The 23477-nt window shown below is 48.6% G+C and overlaps 1 pseudogene; it reads left to right on the forward strand.

Annotated features, from left to right (window-relative positions):
* The first annotated feature begins 1355 nt into the window (after positions 1-1355).
* LOC113407596 overlaps positions 1356-23477 on the forward strand; it is a 43517-nt pseudogene continuing 21395 nt past the window's right edge.

The raw sequence follows: 23477 nt of genomic DNA on the forward strand, positions 1-23477 counted from the left end.
CCTTATATACCAGTCAGGCCCACCTGGAACAAAGCACTCCCAATTCACACTTTTCAAACAAACAAACAAACAAACAAGCAATCAAGCACATGGTCAAACTGACAAACTGTCCCAGCAACAGACACTCAGATACTCACCAACACAGCCCCCCTAATGCATCACTTAGCGTACCTCCTCTCGGACAGCTCCCAGGCAAACTCCCTCTGTTTGGGAAGTAGGTAGGAAGTGCCCAGGGAAACTTTCAGGAAAGAGAAAGGAGTAGACCTAGCTGTTGGGTACAGGACCCTGGGCTGCTACCAGTGTCAGGGTGGGACTGGGTTCCCCTACTGGCCCCAAAGAACAGGGCGTACACGCACCCAGAGCGGGTTACCAAGCCCAGAAAGGTGGCTGCAGGCTGAGCAAGAGCCCCAGCAAGGGTAGAAGGACTTTTTTCTGTGGGAAGACCTCTTTGGACTTTTAGTGTGAGACCAGCAGGGCCCCAGAAGTGTGGACTAAAGGTGGTGACCCGGCTGGAGGCTGAGTTACCAGGCAGAGAAAGTGCCATGGTGTTGGAGTGACCATCGATAGGGGATGGGTGTGATTCCATGCCTCGCCACAAGGGGGCACATAAAGATGAGTAGTTTCGTTTATGATTGGCATAGTTGGGAGGATTGAATTCCCCCAGTGTTCCCTGAGGGCTGATGGAAGTCTTGTTTGCTGAAGGAAGGTCTGTCCCCCCCTAAGTGGGTGTATCGAGGGACCGAGCTGGTCACTGGATTTCCCACTTCAGTTTCAGGGACTGGTTAAGCAGCCGAAACAGGGCTAGCAGTTCCTAGAAAACTGACAGAAGCAGTAGGAAGTGGAGGCAGAGCTACAGACGCAGCTGGCAAACTTCATGGAGCAGCAGCGATACCTGTCAGAGATTCCACAAAGGAAAATCATTTGCTGTCAGAAGGGCCGGGTAAGAAAAGGGTATTCGGGGGCTGGAAGGCCAGAGACAAAACCTGGGGTCTGCTATGCCCATGGACAAAAAGAGCAGACACGGAGAGCATGCCTGGGCTGTGCTGACAAGGTTAGCCCAGGAGAGCAGGGCATGAGAAAGTGTACAAGCGTAACCTAATGCCAAGATGGGGACAAGAGTGCTTTGTTTTGGGTGCAGAGAAGCAGGCCATATCAAAAGACACGGCCTGCTTAGGAAATTGCTGAGTAGCAAAAGGAGGGGCCAGGGCCCCAAGAAGGTAGAAAGAAAGGAGAAGGTGTCCTCTGACACAAACCCACGTGAGGCAGGCAACGTGGAGGTGACAGGGATGGCCATGGACCTTGCAGACCCTCCACCAACACACCCTGTCGGGTGCTGCAGGGAGGTGAAGGATTAAATGGTTGGCCCAGAGATGAAGCAGGCTGAAGTAGGGACAAACACAAGGGTGGAACAGTCCATGGTGGGTTCTCAGACCCTGACGGAAAAGGTTTTGGCGAATGCAGTGGCAGTAGCAAAAAGGCTACAGGAGAAGCTAATGGCTTCAGAACAGGCTCTGCAAGCAGCTGTCAATGAGAATGAGGGGCTGCAGGAAGAGCGCTGGGATACTGCAGAAGAGAAGGATTGCCTCTTAATTCTGGTGAGGGGAGCTGGAGATGCCGAGCACCCAGGCTGTACAAGCTCGCAGCCGGTGACAGCGACGGGATGGCGAGAGATGAAGCTTGGACAAGAGTAGAACTTGCCCCTGGTTTGGGCCGGATTTTAAAAAGGAGGGTATATAACAGGGTGGCTTGACCTAGGGCTGCAAAGCCTGGAGGTAGGCCAAATTGATTACCAAGTGAGCCCCACCTGAGGGGAAAACCGCAGCAAAGGAGCAGGCCTAGCTGTTCAGTACCGGGCCTTGGGGCTGAACCAGCCAACAAACTGCCAGAGCGACTATCGGCGCGGGTACTAGCCCAGCAAGAAAGCTGTGACACCAGGCCTGGCCAGGACCTAGCAGTGAGTGAACTCTGGTACAAGCCTGCTTCTATTATGGATACAGCCTGATATTGGAGAGTGGTGAGGAGAATAGGGAGATGGGAGGGGCTGCTGAGGCTGGGGTGGAGAGGAAGCTGTAGGGCTCAGAGGAGATTAGAGAAGGAACCCAGTTGGTGGGTGGGATCCTGCTGGCTGTGGCTGGAGCAATGTGTAGCCTTTTCTATGGGAGGTGCCTGTGGGTCAGTGGGGCCTGAATCTCTCATGCTCCTGTTTTTTTTTTTCTTTGGGCATCACAGGAGTTGTCTGAGGAGCTGCCCTTGGATTCTGTGCCCAGCGCCAGCTTCTATAACTCACGGTGCCCACATGCACCCTCAGGTTCCAGGACCCTCCCGCATGGATCCCCTAACGCCAGTGTTGCTCAGGCACAGAGGCAAGAGTCACTGTCCTCCCATTCCCAGGTCACCTCCCACCAGTGGCTGTTCCCCTCCTTTGGCAGAGTGAGTGGGAACAGTCCCTCTCTCCTGGTTGGGGGGTTGATTTGACTCCAGCAGTGTCAGGATGGCTATGGGAGAGGATGGGTCATACAGCAGGGTCCAGTGATGAGAGCAAGGAATGGATTGTACTGCAGCCCTGCCACCGAGTGGTAGCGTGATCTTGGCCAGGTCACTCTCCCAGCTGGTGTCTCACTTTCTCCATCTCTGAAGTGAGGATAATCCTGACCCACATTAAGAAAGTGTTTGATCCTCTGCTCTTGCTTCCCAAATCCCTGCCCTCTTTGCCCCATATTCCTCAAACCTCCATGCCCATGTTAGTGCCTGTGTCGCCCCACAACTGCACGGTCTCATGCACAGTCTCCTGCCAGCAAACTGAAGCCGCCCCTAGATCTGGAACAAGAATCGCAGTTCCTGTGCGCTGCCCTGAATGGAGTATAGACCATGGGCATGGGGAAAGCCAACAGCCACATCCAGGTAGATCATCAACCTACTCCTCTGTCCCAGGAGCAGGAAGGCCTCTGGTTCTTGCTCTCTTCGGTAGCTGGAGCTGCTGAGGTAGGGGTGGGGTGGGCAGAGATGGGAACAGGCCATAGGATTAATAAAGTTTCAGGGGGAGACTCCCCCTTTGTGAGAGAGGATGTTACCCCTCTGTGGGGAATCCTTTCCTTGCAGATGCTGTGCTTTGGTTCCTGGACTCTGCCAGGAAGCCCAGCTCCCATCCCTAGCAGCTGTTCCATACCCTGCTTTGTAGCAGGCCCTCTGCAGACAACTGCTAGAGGCAAGGATTGAAGAGCCAGTTGCCATCCTGCCATGAATGCTTGCTGAGAGCCCATGGAGGTATGTGTGTTTGGAGTCTCGCCAGGGCTCTCCCTGGCACCTCTTACCCTGTGGCAGGTGTAGCTCTAGTTTCCATGCCCCTGACACACACAGCTCTCCTTCCCTTTGCAGGCTCTGTACAAGGCCTGTGGAGAGAACCTGTGTGTCATTGTAAAGAGCTTGCGGACATAGGCCAGAGTGAATTTTACCTTAGCCCTGGGGAGGCCTGGAAAGGTGAGACTGGAAGATTGGGGTTTCCAGTCTGTCCTCCTAGCTGGGTCTGCATTGGGGCATTTTTGGTAAGGGTAGTCAGTGCAATGCAATATTTTGGGACCCTTCCTCCTTTGGGGATGGAAAGAGCTGGGACTGGAAGCCTGGGCTCTCCCTACTTCTGTTGAGCACTAACCCCAGGGCCCAGGCCAGCTTGGGTAATGACAGCCTAAAACCCCCTTGCGATCCAGGAGATGGTCCTCAGAGAATAGTCTCTATCTCCTTCCTAGGGAGACCCTGAGACACAGGATGTGCCCCAGAGAATCAGCCTTCTCTCCTGTTACACCCATGACTAGAGGAGGGGGATTGTATTTAGCCACTTTTTGTCCATTAGGCCCCACACTAAAACCTGAGGAAGAGCTGACAATTTAACTGGGTCCCAGTCTAATTCCTTCCCCCTAGGGCTTAGCTTCTTTTTATTCTCCCCTCTCCACTTGTATCTTCTTCTGTGGGGTCCCTGAGTGTAAAATGAACAGAAGCTTCCTCCCCATCTGTCTTCCAGGTTCTGGAACCTATCCCAGCCTCACATCCGGATGCAGTCCACAGCCAGCCCAGCTTGGGAGTAGCAGGGACAGAGGACCTCATCCTGTCAAACCAAGGAGTGTTGGCTCTCAGTGAGGCTTAAATGGAAGATAACACCTCCCTCATGGAGGTATGAGCCCCAAGTGCCCATAGCAAATGGTTCTAAGGAGAGAGATGGCATCCCTCATCCATAGGCTGGACAAGAGCATTCCCTATTCTTGGATCCCAGCCAGCCCTGATATAAAGACATCTTTATCATCCTGCTGTTCATGTTGTGTTCCTAGGAAAATCATCCCTAGAGGTGGTGGCCTGGGATACCACATACTGTTTTCCACACCACATTTCAGCCATCTTGTGTGACGAAGTGGGGGTTTTCATGAATCCTATGTGTGCCTCAATTCTTTCAATATTTTGCACAGCTACCGAGGAGGAGGGGAAAGACTGTTTGCACTCATGGCAGGCTAAGAGACATAGGTGTGTATGCAGGACCGGCTCTAGACACCAGCAAAGCAAGCAGTTGCTTGGGGCGGCAAATTTGCAGGGGCGCAAGAATCCAGCATGGGAGCTGAGAACCAACAGGGGGCCCTGGGAGCTGTAGTTCCTTGGTTAGCTCCCTGCCTATAGAGCCAGCCCTGGAGCAGGGAAAGAACTACATTTCCCAGCATTCCCTCAGCCGCAATTAACAGGAAAGGGAGGGGGAAGGAGTGTGGAACTGAAACCTCATGCTGCAGCTTGCTGTGAATGGTAGGGACAGAGACAGCTCTAGGTTTTTTGCCACCCCCCCACCCCAGCCCTGGGCTCCCCCCGCACTCCCGTGTTGCCGCAGCCCTGGACTCTCCCCCACCCACACCCCCTGCTGCCCCAGCTCTGGCCCCTACCTGCACTCCACTGCTGCCCCAGCCCTGGGCTCTCCCCCCACCCGCACCTCCTGCCGCCCCGGCTCTGGCCCCCATCCGCATCTCCTGCCGCCCCAGCCCTGGGCTCTTCCCCCCCGCACCCACATCCTCTGCTGCCCCAGCTCTGGCCCCCATCTGCACCTCCTGCCACCCCAGTCCTGGGCTCTTCCGCCCCAGCCCTGGGCTCTCCCCCAAAGAAAGAATTGGGTGGACTAAATGGACAGTGCACCTCTCTATCTGAAGCCTAGCAAGGGAGATCCTACTAGAATTTAAAATGAAAAGTAAGGGAGGGGAGGCTCTACTAGACTGGTCAGCTTTAGATACAGTACCAGGCAGTAGGAGGATTTCCACTTCTGAGCCATGGAAGCAGAAATTGACTTTTCCTTTCCAGATTTAGCTAATATTCAGAAAGGGAATCTAGCACCTGCCTTCCAGATTTGAACACCCTCAAAATTCAGGAGTGCTCAAGCGCAATTTGGGCAGCTGTTACCTCATTTCTCCCAAATCAAATATACTGATCCACTGTAACTTGCTGTAGAAAAAGTAGAATAAATTGAGCAAGAAATGCTTCCCAGTGGTTATTAGGACTGGAATTGCTATTTTCAACAGCCATTGTTTCTGTTTGTTTGTTTGTTTTTTAGTTTTATTTGTTTAAAAGGAAGACAGTAATATTGCATTGGCAAATTCCCCATAGAAACAAAGAATGGAACAAATGAATAATAAAGGCACCTCAACTTTTCCTCATTTATGTAGGACAGTCTTATAATATGCATCCAGATATCCTTCAATCACACAAGCTGAAAATTGTTCCACTTTACTGCAGTTCTGTAACCATATGGGAACCAATCCTGTCTGTGTTCTGTGCACATCCAAAATTCCTGCTGAATGACCCGCCCTGGGAGCGTTACCAGTGACCCACGGCTGGGGCAGCAGGAGGGAGCAGTTGGGGGGGGGAGAGAGAGACCAGGGCTGGGGGCGGGGCAGCCAAAAATTTTTTTGCTTGGGGCAGCAAAAAACCTAGAGCTGGCCTTGTGTGTATGTCACCTACCTAAACCTGAACAGATCATTAAAAAGGATGGGCTCAAGCGGACCCCATATCAGTGGAAAATCTGAGAAGACAATGGAAAACCCAATCACCAGGACATTGTCACCTAGAAACCAGTGATCCAGATGGAGATGGATTTCCCTGTCTCTCAGCAGAGGTGGTGAGCAAAGACCCCAGCTTGAGAACAGAGGACTGGAGAGGTGTGAAGTGGGGGATAAGTGATGGCTTCTGGAAGAATCAGGGCTCTCTCTCACCTGGGGACTAAGGAAGGGAGACACACAGAAAGAGAGAGAGAGAGACATGCACACACACAGACCCTGACTATGGGTTTCTCTACAGCTTGGCTGGTGCTCTGGGCTAACCAGAATGGACTATGCTTTAACGTTTGTTTCTCTATGCTAACCTAAGGACTTCCTATGCTTTGTTCCAGTTGACTAATAAACTCTACTGGTTTGAAAACATTGCCTGAGTGTCACTGTAAATGCTGGATGAGGTGATTAAATCTGTATCCAGGACATACCAGGGTACAATCCAGACCAATTAGTAGCTGTGTCACCCTTTCCGTTGCCTGGGATGCCCTTTACAATGCCTTGCTGCTGAATCCTCCAGCCTGGACTGCTCACAAACAGCCTCCAGCATGTAGGTCACTCCAGTGATGAGCTGCCAAAATATTAACAACAGGTTCCCTCCTCCTCATCCCACGAGGGGGTCGTGGCCCCCCCCTGGACTCCTGCCCCATCCAACCCCCCATGTTCCTTGACGCCCCCTGGGAACCCTACCCCATCCACCCCGCTTCCCTGTCCCCTGACTGCCCCCTGCCGCCCCATCCAACCCCATCTCTCATTCCTGATGGCCCCCCAGGACCCCTGCCCCATCCAACCAACCCTTCTCCCTGTCCCCTGACTGTCCCTGGAACCCCTGCCCCTGACTGCCCCCCACTGCCCCATCCAACCCCTGCTCCTTCCTGACTGCCCCCCCGGGACCCCTGCCTCCATTCAATCTCCCTGTTTCCTGCCCTCTGACCGCCCCAATCCCATCCACCCCCCCACAACCCCCCGAACTCTCCTGCTCTCTTACAACACCCCCTTACCGCGCTGCCTGGAGCCGCTTGGCCGGGGCCAGGCTGGGGCGCTCGGCCGGGGTTGGGGAGCTGGGGCCGGAGCGCTCAGGCAGGGACCGGGGTGCTCGACCGGGCCGGGGCCGGGCTGGAGCCAGGGGCACATGGCTGGGGCTGGGATCAGGCTGGGGTGCTCTGCAGGGGCCAGGCCGGGTCTAGGGGTGCTCTGCCAGGACCGGGCTGGGGCGCTCGGCAGTGGCCAGGCCGGGACAAGGCTGGAGTGCTCAGCCGGGGCCAGGCCAGGGCTGGGGGATCCAGGCCAGAGGGGGCCGGAGCCAGGCTGGAGGGAGCCGTTCGGCCGGGCCTCGCCACACCTCCCTGGAGCGCACTCCCCCCATGCCCCAGCTTGCCTGCCTGCCTGCTGCTTCTTTCAGGCTTCCCGCAAACATCTGATTCGCGGGAAGCAGGGGAGGGGGAGGAGAAGGGGGCGGAGCATTCAGGGGAGGAGGGGGACGTGAGCTGGGGCCGGGGGCAGGGTGGACAGCTGCCCAAGCCTTTGTTAAATAAAGCCCTTTTAGAACCGGTTGTCCTGGAACAACTGGTTCTAAAAGGGCTTCTAAATTTAACAACCGGTTCCTGCGAACCGGTGGGAACTGGCTCCAGCTCACCACTGGGTCACTCCCAACTCTGTCCATGTGTGGTGCAGCCAGCCAGCCACACCTTGGCTCTTACCAGCCTTGATTATGCTGCAGGGTGATCTCAACAACCCCCAGTCCTGGATCTTCCCCAAGAACTGTATGTATTGTATTGGCCAGCCCTCTCCTAGGCAGTATAAATACATTGAGTGTTATTCCTTTAAGGGAACAATATGCACACAATTTATTACCCCAAATGACGTTACCCAGACACTTAATCTTGTTTTTACGGTTTTATCTAATCCAGTGTGTTCAAGTTGATTAGCTACAAAGAGATTTTGAGTACAAGTAATGAAGCATAAAAGTCAGAAGTGGTTACAAGAAAAATAGAGATAAAATGCTTACAGATGCCGAACACGAAACTGTATTAGATTCAGAACAAAGTTCTAACCCCATTCTTTCAGCAGTCTTACTGATCAAACTAAGTCAGGACCCCTTCCCCAGAGTTCAATGGGTGCTTCCTGTCTACTCAGATGCAGGGAATGCGATGGACAGGGAGAGAGAAAGGGGTGCCTTGGGATGTTTGTCCCTCTTTATCATTTCAGTCTCCCTCTTGAAAAAATATTTCCAGTGGAGACCCAGGAGCTAGAGTGTGTCTATGTGGAAGAATATTACCTGCCAGTATTCTTCACCTATTTAAACTGTGTTTTCCTTCTCTGATGACTCCGTTTACTGCTTAAATACAAATTAAGTCAAGCACCAATTCCTTGGTTTAGGACAGACCTATTTGCCAGCTTCAGCCTGAGCAGGGCTGTGGGGTTTGGAAAATGTGTTGTTATACAGGGGAAGCTTATAACTTCACATACAATGTTGCCACACACATTTTACCAGGACAAAATTGACCAGCAAATTATGAATGTTTAAGTAATGCTTCTGTGACATTCTATACCTTGGGGGAGCATCCTGTAACCCCCATATTCCTCATTTATATATAATTTGATATTGCATATAAAGCAGGCTGTGCGAGGTATCAGGGGAAAGGTTATGATCTGCTGAAAGTCACTGTTCTATCTAAATATGTACATCATTAATGCATATGAAGTTATGAGAATTGTGTTATATGGTTGTCATTAAAATATACTGTGGGTTTGGGAAGCGCCCAGATACTAGCTCTCCAGAGACAATGACAAGGAAAGTAACCAATGCCTGGGCAGGTGTCAAACCACCATCAACAGCCATTGTCCAGCAAGGGAGCTACAATTCAATGATTCACCTTCATAAGGTCACACCAGGGGAATTGCTCACCCTTGCCTGGGGACTCGCATGGGACTGAGGGTATAAAACAGAACACAGTGGCCACATGCTTGGCCTTTCTCTTGCCCCCACTTATGCTGCAAGCAACAAAAAACACTCAGAAGACTGAAGTCTCCAATAGAGGAGACTGACCCAGGTTTAAGGAACAAACCTGTATAATAAGGACTGAAATATCCAGTGGGGTGAGAAAAACTGCTTAATCTAGATGTTACCCAGTCTAATAGGGTTGAGAATGTAGACTGCGTTTTTATATTTTATTTTGGTAACTAACTGACTTTTTGCCTGTCACTTATAATCACTTAAAATCTATCTTTTGTAGTCAATACATTTGTCTAACTGTTTATCTTTACCAGTGAGTTTGCCTGAAGTGTTCAGTAAGGGTGTTTGCTCAGGTTTACAAAGGCTGGTGTATATCCACTTTCCATTGATGAAGTGGTGAACCAATTAATACATTTGAACTGCTCACCTTGAACAGTGCAAGACGGTACATATCTGAGGTATAAGGCTGGGAGGATTTGGCTGGTGCTTTTCTCTGTGTGATTCAAGAGTGGCTCTGGGAGCATTCATGCAATCTAGCTGGGTGTGGGGCTCCACATGCGGTTGTGCTGAGTGATAACAGTGCCTGGAGGGGTTTACTGCTTGTCACTAGCAAGGCATTGTGAGAGACAGTCCAGATTAGTGAGTTAAAGGGGCACAGCGGTCCCACAGTCCCAGGCTGCACCCAGAGGATCCTGTCACAGCCTCACAAGGCATACCTTGTACAAACATTATTACAATAGTGTATAGGGTGTGAAGACAGGTATATTTGGTCACGTTATCTCAGCTGGACTCACCGCACAGAGCTTACAGTGTGAAGCAGGAGTGCTGAAGCCCAGATGATCAGTCACAGGAGGAATGAGGCCACATGGGTATTGTAACAGGTTGGATCACAGAAACCCCCTTGGGGCTGCCAACTGATGTGCCAAGATTACTTCTGCCCCTGCTTTCCCTGCCAGCTTGGGACTCCAGAGCCCTGCCTGGCTGTGCCAGACACGCTTGTCGGCCACAAACACAGACCCAGGTCTGAACCACGTCCCACAAATTGCAAGCTTAATTAAAAGCAGCTTAAGAAGTGTTCCTGTCTTTAACACTCAGATGCCCAACTCCCAATGGGGTCCAACCCCCAAATAAATCAATGTTACCCTATATAAAGCTTCTGCAGGGTAAACTCATAAATTGTTCACCCTCTATAACACTGATAGAGAGATATGCACAGCTGTTTGCCCCCCCAGGTATTAATGCATACTCTGGGTTAAAGTAAAAAGTGATTTTATTAAATACAGAAAGTAGGATTTAAGTGGTACCAAGTAGTAACAGACAGAACAAAGTGAATTACCAAGCAAAATAAAATAAAACACGCAAGCCTATGCCTAATACAGTGAGAAAACTGAATACAGATAAAACCTCATCTGCAGAGGTGTTCCAGTAAGCTTCCTTTTACAGACTAGTCTTCTTCTAGTCTGGGTCTAGCAATCACTCACACCCCCTGTAGTTACTGTTCTTTGTTCCAGTTTCTTTCAGGTATCCTTGGGGGTGGAGAGGCTATCTCTTGAGCCAGCTGAAGACAAAATGGAGGGGTCTCCCACGGGCTTAAATAGACTTTGTCTTGTGGGTGGAGACCCCCTCCTCTCTCCTATGCAAAGTCCAGCTCCAAGATGGAGTTTTGGAGCCACATGGGCAAGTCACATGTCCATGCATGACTCAGTTTTTACAGGCAGCAGCCATTGCCCACATGCTATCTTGACTGTCTCCAGGAAGACTTCTTATGTGGATTGGAGCCTTCTAAGATCCATTGTTTGTTAAGTGTTTCTTGATTGGACACTTAATTAGCACATTCCTTTCTCAAGAAGCTGACCAAATGCTTTACTAAGACTACTTAAAAATCAAGTATACAACCAATATTCATAACTTTGATTACAAAAATGATACATGCATACAAATAGGATGAATAGATTCAGTAGATCATAACCTTTACAGAGATATGTTATGGCATATGTAGCATAAAACATATTCCAGTTATGTCATATATACATTCATAAGCATATTTCCATAAAGCCTTAGGGGGTGCACCATCACAGGTACCCTGAGGGAAGAGAGACATTTTAGGGGTCTGGCACATTGAAGGGATTCCTCCAAGAGACTGTTCCAAAGATGGGGTGTAACACTGATCCTGTGGATCTGTGACATTAATCTCCACCTGGCAATGTCTTTAATACAAATTTCTCCAATGCCCATTTCTCTTCTCCAGCTCTGCTCCCTCCAGCAGGGCAGAATTTTGATTTCCTACCTTTCAAGGGCTGAAGGGTAGTGCTTGCATTGCTCCCACCACCAGCTCTTTTAAAGCAGGGGAGAAATCTCCTGCTCTTTTAGAACCAGCCTCCTCAGTAATTCCACCCACAGTGGTCCCATCTGTGCTGCTTTGTTTACCTAGGATTGGGAACCTCTTTTGAAGCTTTGAAGAAGATTTGACCAAAGACTAATTTAAAAAATGATGCATACTCCACCTTTTTTGTTCCATTCGGTAACTTAGAATGAGTAGTCCAGTATACTGTACAATATTCTTTTATTCTGGAAGAGATCCAAGGAAGTTAAGCCAAGCTAATTTTTTCCCTTGAGAATTATTTTATATTTAAGTTGACTTTAGTTTCTCATAAGGTTATATCTTGTGGATACTAAGATTAATTAACAAATGCATTTTAATCCACTTCGGTACAGTTAGTCACCATGGCTATTGTTATGGCATGTTTGCTCATCAATACCAAAGATACACAACTAGTAGTTTCTCTACAGGGTCTTTACTTCATTGTGATCTAGGAAAATTCACAATTCTATTTCATGTATCACTATAGATTTTCATTCTGTTAATAATTTTGCTGCCTCTTATCAAAGTAAAGATTACCCCAACATACCTTATCAAACAGACTACAGGATATGATACAACATATGACTGAGTATTTCTATCAGTTAAACAGATTTACACTTCATAGGTCCACATAAGCACCTAAGGATTAGAATGTATTGATTCACACAAGGTTGTTATGACTGGGATGCAGGCAGTCTGAGCTAGTGGTCAGCCCAGTAGTCAGGCTGGGTCCAGTACCAGGAGGTCAGAGTCTGAGACAGACGAGAGGGCAAACCAAGTCATGTGGCAGGACAAAAGTAGGGCCAGGATAGCAGGGAATCAGCAGCAGGAACAGGCATCATAGGGGAAGCTCCCTATAGGAGCTCCCTACTCCAATACAGGGAGAACCCAGTTGCATAGACAACTTCCTCTTCCTGTGCTTGGGTTAAATAGAAGTTGGGGACCAATCAGGATCTCTAGGGTTCCACCAGTCAGAGCCTGGGACTGGCGTTCTCTGATAGAGTTCAGTTGCCATTCTAGCAGCTATTAGCAGATCAGGTTGGGACTCCCTAGCTCTTAAGAAACCTGTGGACCAGGGTTTGAGACCCATGGTCTGTGACCTATTAAATACAGAGAACTCTGAGGTGGGCCTGATGCAGGATAGTTGATAGTAAGTAGACATACCTATTCTCTAAGAAGCTGGTTAAGCCTTAAACATTTTATTATGAGCTAGTGAAATTCCACTGGAGCCAATGACAAACTCAACACTTCAAGAGTTTTTAAAGTGGTCTCCAAGATCTACAACAATGGAACTAGTGTCCTGGGAAAGAAGAACATATTTTTAGATTAAGGGTTAGGATTTGGAACCTGGAGGCCAGGGTTTTATTCTTTGCCTTACCACAGACTCTCTTAGCAATTGGAATAAATTAATTACTCTTAAGGTAAGAGGGGGAAAAGGTTCTCCCTTAAAGAAACGTCCTGGAAAAATAATTGTAAAAAAATAGCATTGGGTGCTCCAAGTATATTAGCTTTCAATGATTTCTACATAAAAGATGACATTTTACAGATGAAATTAGCCCATTACTGCGAACCTAGCAAACTCCCCTTGGGACCTGAAAATTCAAGGTAGGGTCCTACTTTCTTGGGAACCATGTCTAGTAAATCAGTCCAAATTATGCCTTCCATTACTTTTGTGCAATTCTACTATTCCCATTATTTTGTATTTTTCAGGACAAGAGGTGTCACTGATCAGGACTTTAGTTACAAAGATGGTTTTTCAGACTGAGAAATTCAAAACAATACTTTTCTATTCAGCAGCTGGGGATCATTGGTGAGAGCAAACTCTTATTTTTGATCATTACAGTTGTAAACCTACCCCTTAAAATATATGAAAGCAAGCTGGAAAGTCATCAAGACCTGGACTCTGACAAAGAAGCCAATCATTGAGAGCTACACTCTGCATTGTTGCTCTTCTGTATTATCCTTACTTTGATACTTTCAGACTCACATTGCTATTTTAGTGACTATGCTGACGTTCTATTATGAACTCTCTTATTGAATCGTTTGTGGTTTGCAATTTGAGTCATTTGTGGTATGCTTTGGAGCTATTATTTTGTAACAGGAGTGATTCTGAACAAAGAAGTGGGCTGATGACCCACATTGTAATTAGATGGGTGAGTAGGTTAAATAGCCCAGATGAAATTTTATCCTATTCCTATGGAGCATGGATAGGCCTTGAGAAAAAAGGATTCTCTTCAGCCTGTTTTCTGTAGGAAAATGAATGATGGAGTGCATTATGAACCCTCACACCCCTCCCCGCACATCACAGCTGAGAGATGCCAGAAAATCCACACCATTGACTCTTTCTTTTAAGGCCATCAGGCACAGATATCATCTTCAAAGATTTAGACCAAGATAACAATTTATTCTGACGACCATGATAGTGTATTACAAAATTGGACTCAAGTTGTGGGGCCAAACAGTTCTTGATGCTTATGTGTTGTGTACAAACACAACTCCATAAACAAAGAAAAGCTTTAGAAAAAGAAACACTATAGATAGAAAAGCTATTCCTACTCAACTTGCCATTGGCAGACAGCAACATCTCTGTAGGATGATGCAGGTACTTCAATGGATACTAGGGCTGACTAGGTCCATCAGCAAATGGTGGTGTTGGGTAGAGTAGGAACAGTTTCAATGCAGTGTTGCTTCTTGGGCCGCTGAAGTTGTAAACTACAAATCTCCCCCAAGCTGCTTTCTAAAAGTTGTCAAACTGTCCTCAGAAAGCAGCTCTGCCACTTTGGGTATGGCTGCTAGTTTTCTAATTAAGGAGGTTTGTTGACTTGAATGAGACAAACCAAAGTCTGACACTGACATTTCTCTCTAAAAGCTAGTTTTCTAGATCATTTCAATGGCTGTTTATAACCATACCCACTGCTGCTTACTGTAAATATTTTTTTTCTGAGAACCGAATATCAGGTTACATGTTAACTTTTGCAGCCTACTTTTGTGGTAAATTTCTGAGGAGCTTAGCCTTTTCCACACCTTTTTTCCCCCCTGTAAGGTTGGTGTACTGCTCAATATTAATGAAGCTATGTGCATTCACAAGACTGAATAATGAGGAAATCTCTTCCTACGACTGCCATGTTCTGCTCTCCTGGAAGAAGGGAACATCCCAGATCATGACCCTTTGTGGCACAGCATAGTTCTGCAGGCATCACACCCACAGGGTTCCAAAATAAGCTACTTGCATCCAGAGGCTTTAAAAAATATTCCCTTTCTGTTGAGGTCCAATATAATTTAATCAACTAAGAGCTCCCTCTTAGGTTCATGGGTCTTCCCAGACCTCCTTCTTGGGCCTGAAGGGATTTCAGGCCTAGCCTCTAGATTCTCCCTCAGATTAAGGGGAATTTTCCAACCCTCCTTCTTGGTGCTGGGTTATAATTCACAGTCTCACTCTCCTTGAACCAGGAGTTTACAACCCCCTCCCACCATTGGGTTATTATGCAAATAAACTCATTTTTCAGATAAGGAGGAGCCCACAGCTCTTCGTATGGACCCCAGTTAAGTTTCAGAACCAGCCTTATTCCTCAATCAGCTTCTCTTCCCCCAAAGCTGGCCCCTTTCTACTCAGTCCTTTTAGCTGTCAGCTTCAAGAGTTTAACAGGCTCTAGCACACCTTCTCCTGCAGCAGCAAAGAGCTCTTGTCTCCAGGAGCAAGTCCTTGCAATTGAGCCCTGAGGGCCTTTTATCAGGGCCAGGTGCCTGATAGTCAATTAACTGCCTATATGGGCTCTTTCCCTTCAAATTAACTCCTCATGTGTAGCCTGGGCCCAGACTCCCCTTAAAGGGACAAGCAGCCCCATGAAACCTCTGCATTAACATTCATTATTCTACATGGCACAGGGAGCTATTTATCTAGGTTCTTCAGTTGGTGCCCTTCACCATAGTATCTGAGTGCCAAGTATCTGTCATTTTTCCTGTTGGGAGGCAAGCTCTCTTCGCTGTTGGCAAGAGCCTCATTTTTTTTTTTTTTCAATTTAGCTAGTTGTTCTGCTTGAGCTCTACTAGTATAGTTAAAGCAGTACAATCCCCCTAGTAGGGACACAATTACATCACTATAAAGGTACATGCCAGTGCAGGGAGGGGAATAAGCTATATTGGTGTAAGGCACTTTTATAAAGATATACTAGTTGTCCTGGTACAACTCCTATTTAGGTAAAATTTAATTAATTAATACACCCCCTAACCAAAATAGTTATATAGGTACAAAAAGACTGTATGTAGAGTGGCCCTTTAAATGTAAGCAAATGCCAGAATTAAGGTTGCTTATACAAATTTAGTGCAGCTCCATTGTGCATATGTATTATGATACAGACTCACAAGTGTGGCCTTGGGGTCAATTCACTTCCCCTCACTGCATCGGTCTCCTTCTCCAGAAAACCTACCCTGTGGAAGGAGAACACAAGCCCCCACAACCCTCAGTGGGTGTCTGGCCCTGGCAGCTTAAACCAATTGGGTTATTTGCTCAGGGCCGGCCCACAACATTTTGGCACCAGAGGTGGGGAGCTCAAATGACACCCCCATGCCCCCTTGCTTGGGCCAAAACTTTGAAAGGTCTCAATTCTGCCTTCTTCCTGTTCTACTCCTCTCATGGTACTTCTCTGCTACTTACCCCCAAAAAGGAGAACTAACAACTTCAAATGCCTTGTTCAAAAATTTTAAGTAACACTTAACTTTCAAACGCCTGAACAGTAAATGTAACTTTTCTTGTCTGCATAGTAAACACTGGCATTTTTATCAGTTTGAATAATCAAAGTGCTGCTTTCCGTGCCTTCTTAGTTGCAAAGATTTGAACTGCTTCCTGAAAGTCCACAGTCTGGACCAGCTCATGCTCTATTGAGATGGTTGCAAGGCCAGCCAGCCTCTCCTGTGTCATTGTGGAGCGTAGATGTGTTTTTATTAACTTCAGCTTGGAGAAGCTGCGTTCTCCACTGACAACTGTTACAGGAAGTGTTAGAAGTATGCGCAGAGCAACAAAAGCATTTGGAAAGAGGGTGGTCATCTTATTTGTGCACATATATTCCAGAACAGCCTTTGAAGTTGATCCTGCTAAAATGTATCTTGAAAGGGCTTTCAATTCATCACCTAAATCATGTGCATCAATATCGCGCATGTCATCATGTGTCAACACTGTCTCTAGTGCCCTGCATTGCTGGTATTGGTCTTCTTCAGGTATAGCGTGGAGTTTTGGAATATCATACAACATCCCAAATATACTGCTGTGTTCCTTGAGCTGCATGAAACTTTCTTCAACTGACTGTATTGCACAATCTACCACCTGGTTAAAGAATTCAACTTTGAATTGTTCTTTGGGGTCTCTTATGGGATTATCCCATGCCTTGTAATCAAAATGTCTTCTTCTTCGGTGACTCTTGTATTCTTGAATGGGTGGGAAAATAGCTTCAGTGTGAAGTTCCTTGCCAATTTCTGTGCACTCTTCAGAATGTTTTGAAATCCCTCATCTGACCGGTAAGACTGTAGGTATGACTTTGCTTTGTCCAGTTGTTCCATTGCTCCAGATCAGTGGTTCCCAAACTTTAACAACCTGTGAACCCCTTTCACTAAAATGTCAAGTCTCGCGAACCCCCTCCTAAAAATGAATATTTTCAGGGATTTTCTCCTTTACCTGAGTATAAATTATAAAAGCAGTGATCTTGGAAATATAAAATTTGTTTTATGACATGTTTATTACACACTATTTATTACTATTATTGTTTATCATTACAGTATTTTTATTACATTATGAAAACGGCAAGATCTCACTTTCGCAGCTTGTATCACTTTGAATCAGATGTGAAAGAATGAAGGTATTTAAGAAGCCAACTCAAAGAGTTCCTCCTACACAAGCATTCAGGTCTTGAGCAGTCCAGGCAAACAATGCACGTTACAACAAAGCTTAAACTTGTTCTTCATAATAATTTTAAAAACAATACTAGCTGCCTATTTAATTTTAAAAACAGCAAAAAATATCCACCTCCCTTTCCATTTCTTATAAGGACTCTTGAAGTTTAAATCTCCTCAGTGTGATAAATATGCTTGTTTGGATCTGCTTAGCTCTTGGAAGTCCAGGGGCTCCGGGCTGCTGGCCCCAGGCTGCCCGGGGTCCCTAGGGATAGCTCTTTCTGCCATTAGGGAATTTTTTCCCGAGAACCCCCAGTAACATTTCGTGAACCCCCAGGGGTTCACGAACCCCAGTTTGGGAACCACTGCTCCAGATATATCAAGATCAACACCTTGGAGTCTCTTGCTTACAACATTTATTTCAAACAGTATGTCATACCACAACACTAAGCCACACAGAAATTTGAAGTTATGTATGTTTTTGGTGGTTCCATTTCCCTCTGCCACTGTTTTCCCATGAACAGTTCCTGTCATAGCATTATCCTCCATAATGGCAACTATGGCATCATCTGTTTTCCCAATTTGGTGTTTGATAGGCTTTATCGCTGTCACTTGACTTTCTCATCATGTGGCACTCAGTGGTTTCAGCGTCAGAGAGGATGTTCTCAGATGTTGCTTCAAAATTTGCCATCGATGACTTGATGCAGAGAAAAATACATAGATGCTTTGAATTACATTAAAAAATTCAGCAGCCTCACTAGAAGCTGATGCTGCATCACTGACCACCAAGTTCAATGAATGAGAACAGCATGGGACAAAAAAAGCTTGAGGGTTTAACTCTCGGATCCGTGTCTGCACTCCTCTGTTCTTTCCTCTCATCTTGGCACCATTATTGTAGCCCTGACCTCTCATGTCAACTATCGCAATTCCTGTATCTTCCAGCTTTTTAAGAAGCACATTTGTCATACCAGCTCCTGTAGTATCATCAATGTCAATAAATTCTAGAAAATGGTCTCTGACAGTCACCATTGGAGGGACATTTTCACTAGGTTCTGTTGTTACAAAACACACCATTAAAGTCATTTGTTCCATATGGTTGATGTCATGTGTGCAGTCCAGAATAAGCGAGTAATATCTTGCTGACTTCAGATCTGCCACAATCTTCTGTTTGTCTTTTGTTGTCAGTAACTGTATGATCTCATTTTGAATTGTTTTTCCAAGGTAGTGGTGTGTGTACATTTCTTGGGTGGTGACTCTTCTTACATGCTCCTGGAGTACATCCTCAAACTAAGCCATCAGCTCCTCAATTTTAAGGAAGTTTCCATTGTTTGGCACATATAGCTGATCTGAAGTGCCATGCAGTGCTAGGTTTTGGGTAGCAAGCATTCTCACAATGGCAATGAGCCTTTTCAGAACATTTTGCCAGTAAAGAGACTCTTATGCAATCTTCTCTTGATGCTGATCATCTATGGTGGCCTTTAACCTTAGTCTCATCTCAAGATCTTTCCACCTATGGAATGCTCTCTGGTGATTTGCTGCCTTCTCATGGCATGCCAGGTCTCTAGCCAGATTTTTCCAGTCCTTTGTTCCTGTAGAACCCAATGTGGCTGGAACATTAGACTGGAAGAGTTTGCAATAAAAACAGTATGCAGCATTCTGGGTTTTTGAGTACATAAGCCATCCCTCTCCACTTTGTCATCATTGGGGATTTTACGCCAGTAATGTGTTGGATGGAAACTTCTATTTTCATTATCTTTGGGGAACATGAAGTTTTTCACTTGCTGTGGCCCATGCAGTACAAGGAAGTCCCTCAGGCTACTGCTCAAGTGGGTCCACAGTCCTGGATCATCTAGACTTAAGGAACTAAACTCAGCAACATCTTGTGTTTCCACCACACTCTGATCTACACTTTTCTTCAGGAATGTGCATGGTTACATCCATTTGAGATGGAGCTACGGATGCTGCAGTAGCTGCCAGGTCACCTGCACTCTGACTAACTGGAAGATCAGGCATCTCCTCACCACTCACATCCTCACTGGGTCAGAAGGCTCACCGTGAATATTTTTGTCTATGTATCTCAGGAGAGCTCCTTCCTGCTTAGATAGAAAAGCTTCCTTTGCTTGCTTTCTTCTTCTGAATGCTGCCCCACAGGGGCATTTTCGTCTTTCACTCATGACTGCTGTTCTGTGCCAGCTATAGTGGCTCTCAACACTCAATTGAAGGAGACAAATAAGCAGGCTGGTAGCAGGGCCTGAGTGAGGGAAGATATCAGCGTCTTAAGGGCCTAACTGGCTCCTACTACTTCAGTTGACTGCCTGTTCTCCTCAAGTGGGTTCAGGGAAGCAGCAGGAAACAGGAAGCTCCCCGAGAAGCTGGTGTTAATCAGTCCAGGCTCCTGGGGGTGCTAGAGAGATACATAAGAGGCTCCTCCTCCTCTCTCTCCCTGCAGCTCCTGCAGCTTTCTCTTATTCCCTCTCTCTCACCTTTTCTCCTGCCTGCCTGTTATGTCTCTTGTGCCCTCCTTCCTCCAGCACAGCACTCCACCATCTCTGTGCATCTAGAGCAGAGAAAATACATATGCACCAGCAGCAGACACAATTTTCTACACTCTGGGTCCTAGTAGTGGCCCCCCACAGTCTGGCACCTGAGGCGGCCGCCTCAGTTACCCCATCTCTGGGGCAGCTAATGGGAGGGGGAACCCCTGGGAACCGCCCCTTGGAATGGCAGTGGCTGCCCAGGGAGCCGCAGCCAATGGGGAAGCGGAGGGGGCAACGCAAGAATCTGTGTCACAAGGCTGAGTCTGCATGAGGCAGGGTCTGCACCATGCCCTGGTGCCCTAGTAATAGCCCCTCGGTGGCCACAGTCCTGCCTCTCCCTGGCGACGGGTGAGTGGGGGGCCACCGGCTCCTTTCAGCACCATGGGGCAGGGTCATGGCTCCCTGCAGGGGTCATGCAGTGAGTTTGGCTCCCGGTCCTGTGGGCGGCTGGACCTCAGGTCCCTGATCCGGGTTGGGGCGAGGGGCTGGCTCTGAGTGTGCCCGCCCCCATGAACAGCCAGGCAGACTAGGTGGATGCAGAAATGCGCCCTCCAGCAGCACCAGCCCCCATGTGACCGTTCACCCCGTGTTGCACCAGCACGAGCCTACAGGAGGTGGCAGGTGCTAGAGCAGGCTGGTGCCGTCATCATCACAGTCGCCCCAGGACGCGACAGTGGCCTCGAGATGTGTTTGCTGTGCTGGTGGCAGGCCGTGTCCTGTGGCTGTCAGGGCAAATCACTCCAGTGCAGAGTGAGCCCCGGCCTGACCCAGCACTCCGGAGCCTGCCAGAACCAAACTGTGCCAGAAGGACGCTGCTTTCTGCTGGCCTGTGGTGTGCCCAGAGGAGCGGCAAGATCAGGCGTCTGGAGAGGGTGGGGTAGCTGAAGTGTGTTCCCAGTGAGAACAGCCTGGCCCTAAACCTTAAGTAAGGAGACTGTTGGCCCCTTACTAAAAGTTAAACTCAGTGGGGCCGTTTTTGGTTGACAAGCGCACAGTACCAAAAGCAAAGGGAAGGGTCGATGGGAAATCAGGACCCTGAGACTGAGAGTCCCCAGGGGCAATGGGGAGAGGCCAATGCTCCAGGTCAGCCTGACTGACAGGGTGGGCAGGCTAATGAGGGAATCAGGAGGCCAGGGCAGGACCCGTCCTCCATGTGAGCTGGAATTGCCTGGGTCAGACAGAGCGGGGCCGAGCTAAGGAGAAAGCAGGGGCCCAAGCTGAGCTGGGGAACAGAGCTGTGCCAGTGAGAGCCAGAGACTGAACCAGAGAAGCAGCCCAGGGAGCAGATCTGTGCTGAGAGCAGAGCTGCAGCAGCAGCGCTGGGGCTGGAGCAGTCTGGAGCCGGGTGCAGTGAGCAGCTGGGGAGAGAGAGGGGGACGCTGGGCATTGGGCCCAGCGCAGGGAGACACCCCCAGCCAAGACGCCTGGCAGGCCAGACTTGGATGGGGATCGTAACCCTGACAGGGTGGGGGCTGATGCTGGTGTAAGCAGAGTCAGGATGAGCTCTACCCTGACATCTGGTGGTGAATTATGGTGAGTGTGGAAAAGAACTCCAGGGGCTGATCTTGTTTGCATAGGCACACCCACCCACCTGGCATGAGACAACAGCAACTGATAGTGGTTACTTTGGATGGGGTGGGATCCCCAGTTTCTCTGTTATTGGGGCAGGAGGAATAAAGTGTTGTTACCCTGATTATGTGAATCAAGGACAATGAAACTGTTTTATGACAGAGTGTCTCACCATCACCTAAGTAGCACTCGCTAGACAAGGGACATGGGTTCCACAGCCCAGTGAATTGAGAGAGGATGGCTGTTTGTACTGGATGATATGGGTTCCCTGTGGGGGGCTTGAAACACCAATTGTACCATCTCCTTTCTCTACTGTTGAATGTCAGAGCTAGCTTTGATTCCATTAGGAGTCTAGTTACAGGCTGCTGAGCTGAATTCACTTTGGGCCAATGGTGTACCAGCACTAGAGCTCCCCTACTATGAGCTGAAATTACAAAAGAGCTAAAGTTATTAAAAGCTGAGGGCACTGAGTGCTGTGTTAACTAGTGGGGGAGCCTGAAGCTATGTTGCTAAGCGGTTGGCAGAGCAGTTTGTGGGGACAGCTGGAGGAGCGGCGTGGAGCCTTGTGGGGACGGTTGGAGCGGCCCAAGGAACAGCGAGCGGAGCTGTTTGCGGGGACAGCTGGAGCGGCTCATAGGTCGGTGAGCGGAGCCATTTGCGGAGATGGCTGGAGCGGCTCACAGGTCGGTGAGTGGAGCGGAGCAGCTCGTAGAGCAGAGCAGTTCGTGGGACGGCAGGAAGTGGACTGGCTCGTGGTCAAGGCTGCGGCGGAACCCCACGGAGAGACGGCCGGCTGGCCTTGGATCACGTAAGGTGCCCCTTAACACCCTGTGTGCCCCCCTTTTACTCTGGGGCTGCACTGACCAGGGACAGAGACTTTGGGGGTTGTTGGACTTTTGGGACTCTGGGTGATTTTTGGGTTGCTGGATTCAAGAACCAAAGGGAAAGGACACAGCCCAATTTGCTGGGGTGGGTCTTTTGCTCATGGTTTGTGTTATGAATCCTGTTTGTGGTGTTTTTCCAATTTAACGCTGATGTCGTTTATCTCATGTTATTAAACATTTTCTGCTACACTCAGACTCCGTGCTTGCGAGAGGGGAAGTATTGCCTCTTAGAGGTGCCCAGGGGGTGGTATGTAATTGTCCCAGGTCACTGGGTGGGGGCTCGAGCCGGTTTTGCATTGTGTTATTGAAACGGAACCCCTAGATACAGAACCCGGCCCTTGTTGCTGCCAACTTAGATGGGCAGAAGGGTTACACTGGGAAGAAGGATTTTGCTACCTAGAGCCTGAGGGTGTGTGGCCAATGCTAGAACAAGTGTCTGACCCGCAGCATCCCTGCAGCACAGCCAGGGGCTGAGAAAGAGGCCTAGGACTTGTGAGGAACAGACTGAATTTCCCTTACATTCCAGAGATGCTGGTTGCGGTGTCCCTGTGCCACAGAGCAGGGTGACGGGTTTTCCTTTAACCTTTCCCATTTTCCCTTATTTTTTTTAATTAGCTGCTGTTTAATAAATTGCATTTGCTTTGAACTGTATGCAATGATCAGTGAGTCAGGGAAGCATCCAGAGCAGAGAGAGCACCCTGAAGTGGGGACACCTTAGCCCCTGCCCTAAGTGACCCTGACAAGATTGGGGGTCGAGCCCCCCCAGGAATCCTGGGCCCAGACTTTTCGAGGTTACAAGGTCTCTGCCACCCAGGAGAGTGGAAGGGCAGGCCTCTGGGTAAAGGAAGTGGAAGCGAGGACTCAGATCCTTTCTCTAGCCCAGGGGTGGCCAATCTGAGCCTGATAAGGAGCCAGAATTTACCAATTTACATTGCCAAAGAGCCACAGTAATACATCAGCAGCCCCTCCATCAGCTCCCCTGCCCTGGTCCCAGCACCTCCCACCCACTGGCAGCCCTGCCGATCAGCACCTCCCCCCCATCCCTGCACTCCCTGATTAGGTGTTTCGTGGTATGCAGGAGGCTCTGGGGGAAAGGGGAGGAGCGAGGGCATGGCAGGCTCAGGGGAGGGGGCGGGAAGGGGTGGAGTGGGGGCAGGGCCTGTGGCAGAGCCAGGGGTTGAGCAGTGAACATCCCCTGGCACATTGGAAAGTTGGCGCCTG

The sequence above is a fragment of the Terrapene carolina genome, unplaced genomic scaffold (assembly GCF_002925995.2).
Source record: "Terrapene carolina triunguis isolate 2854851 unplaced genomic scaffold, T_m_triunguis-2.0 Scaffold229, whole genome shotgun sequence".
Taxonomy (NCBI): Eukaryota; Metazoa; Chordata; order Testudines; family Emydidae; genus Terrapene; species Terrapene triunguis.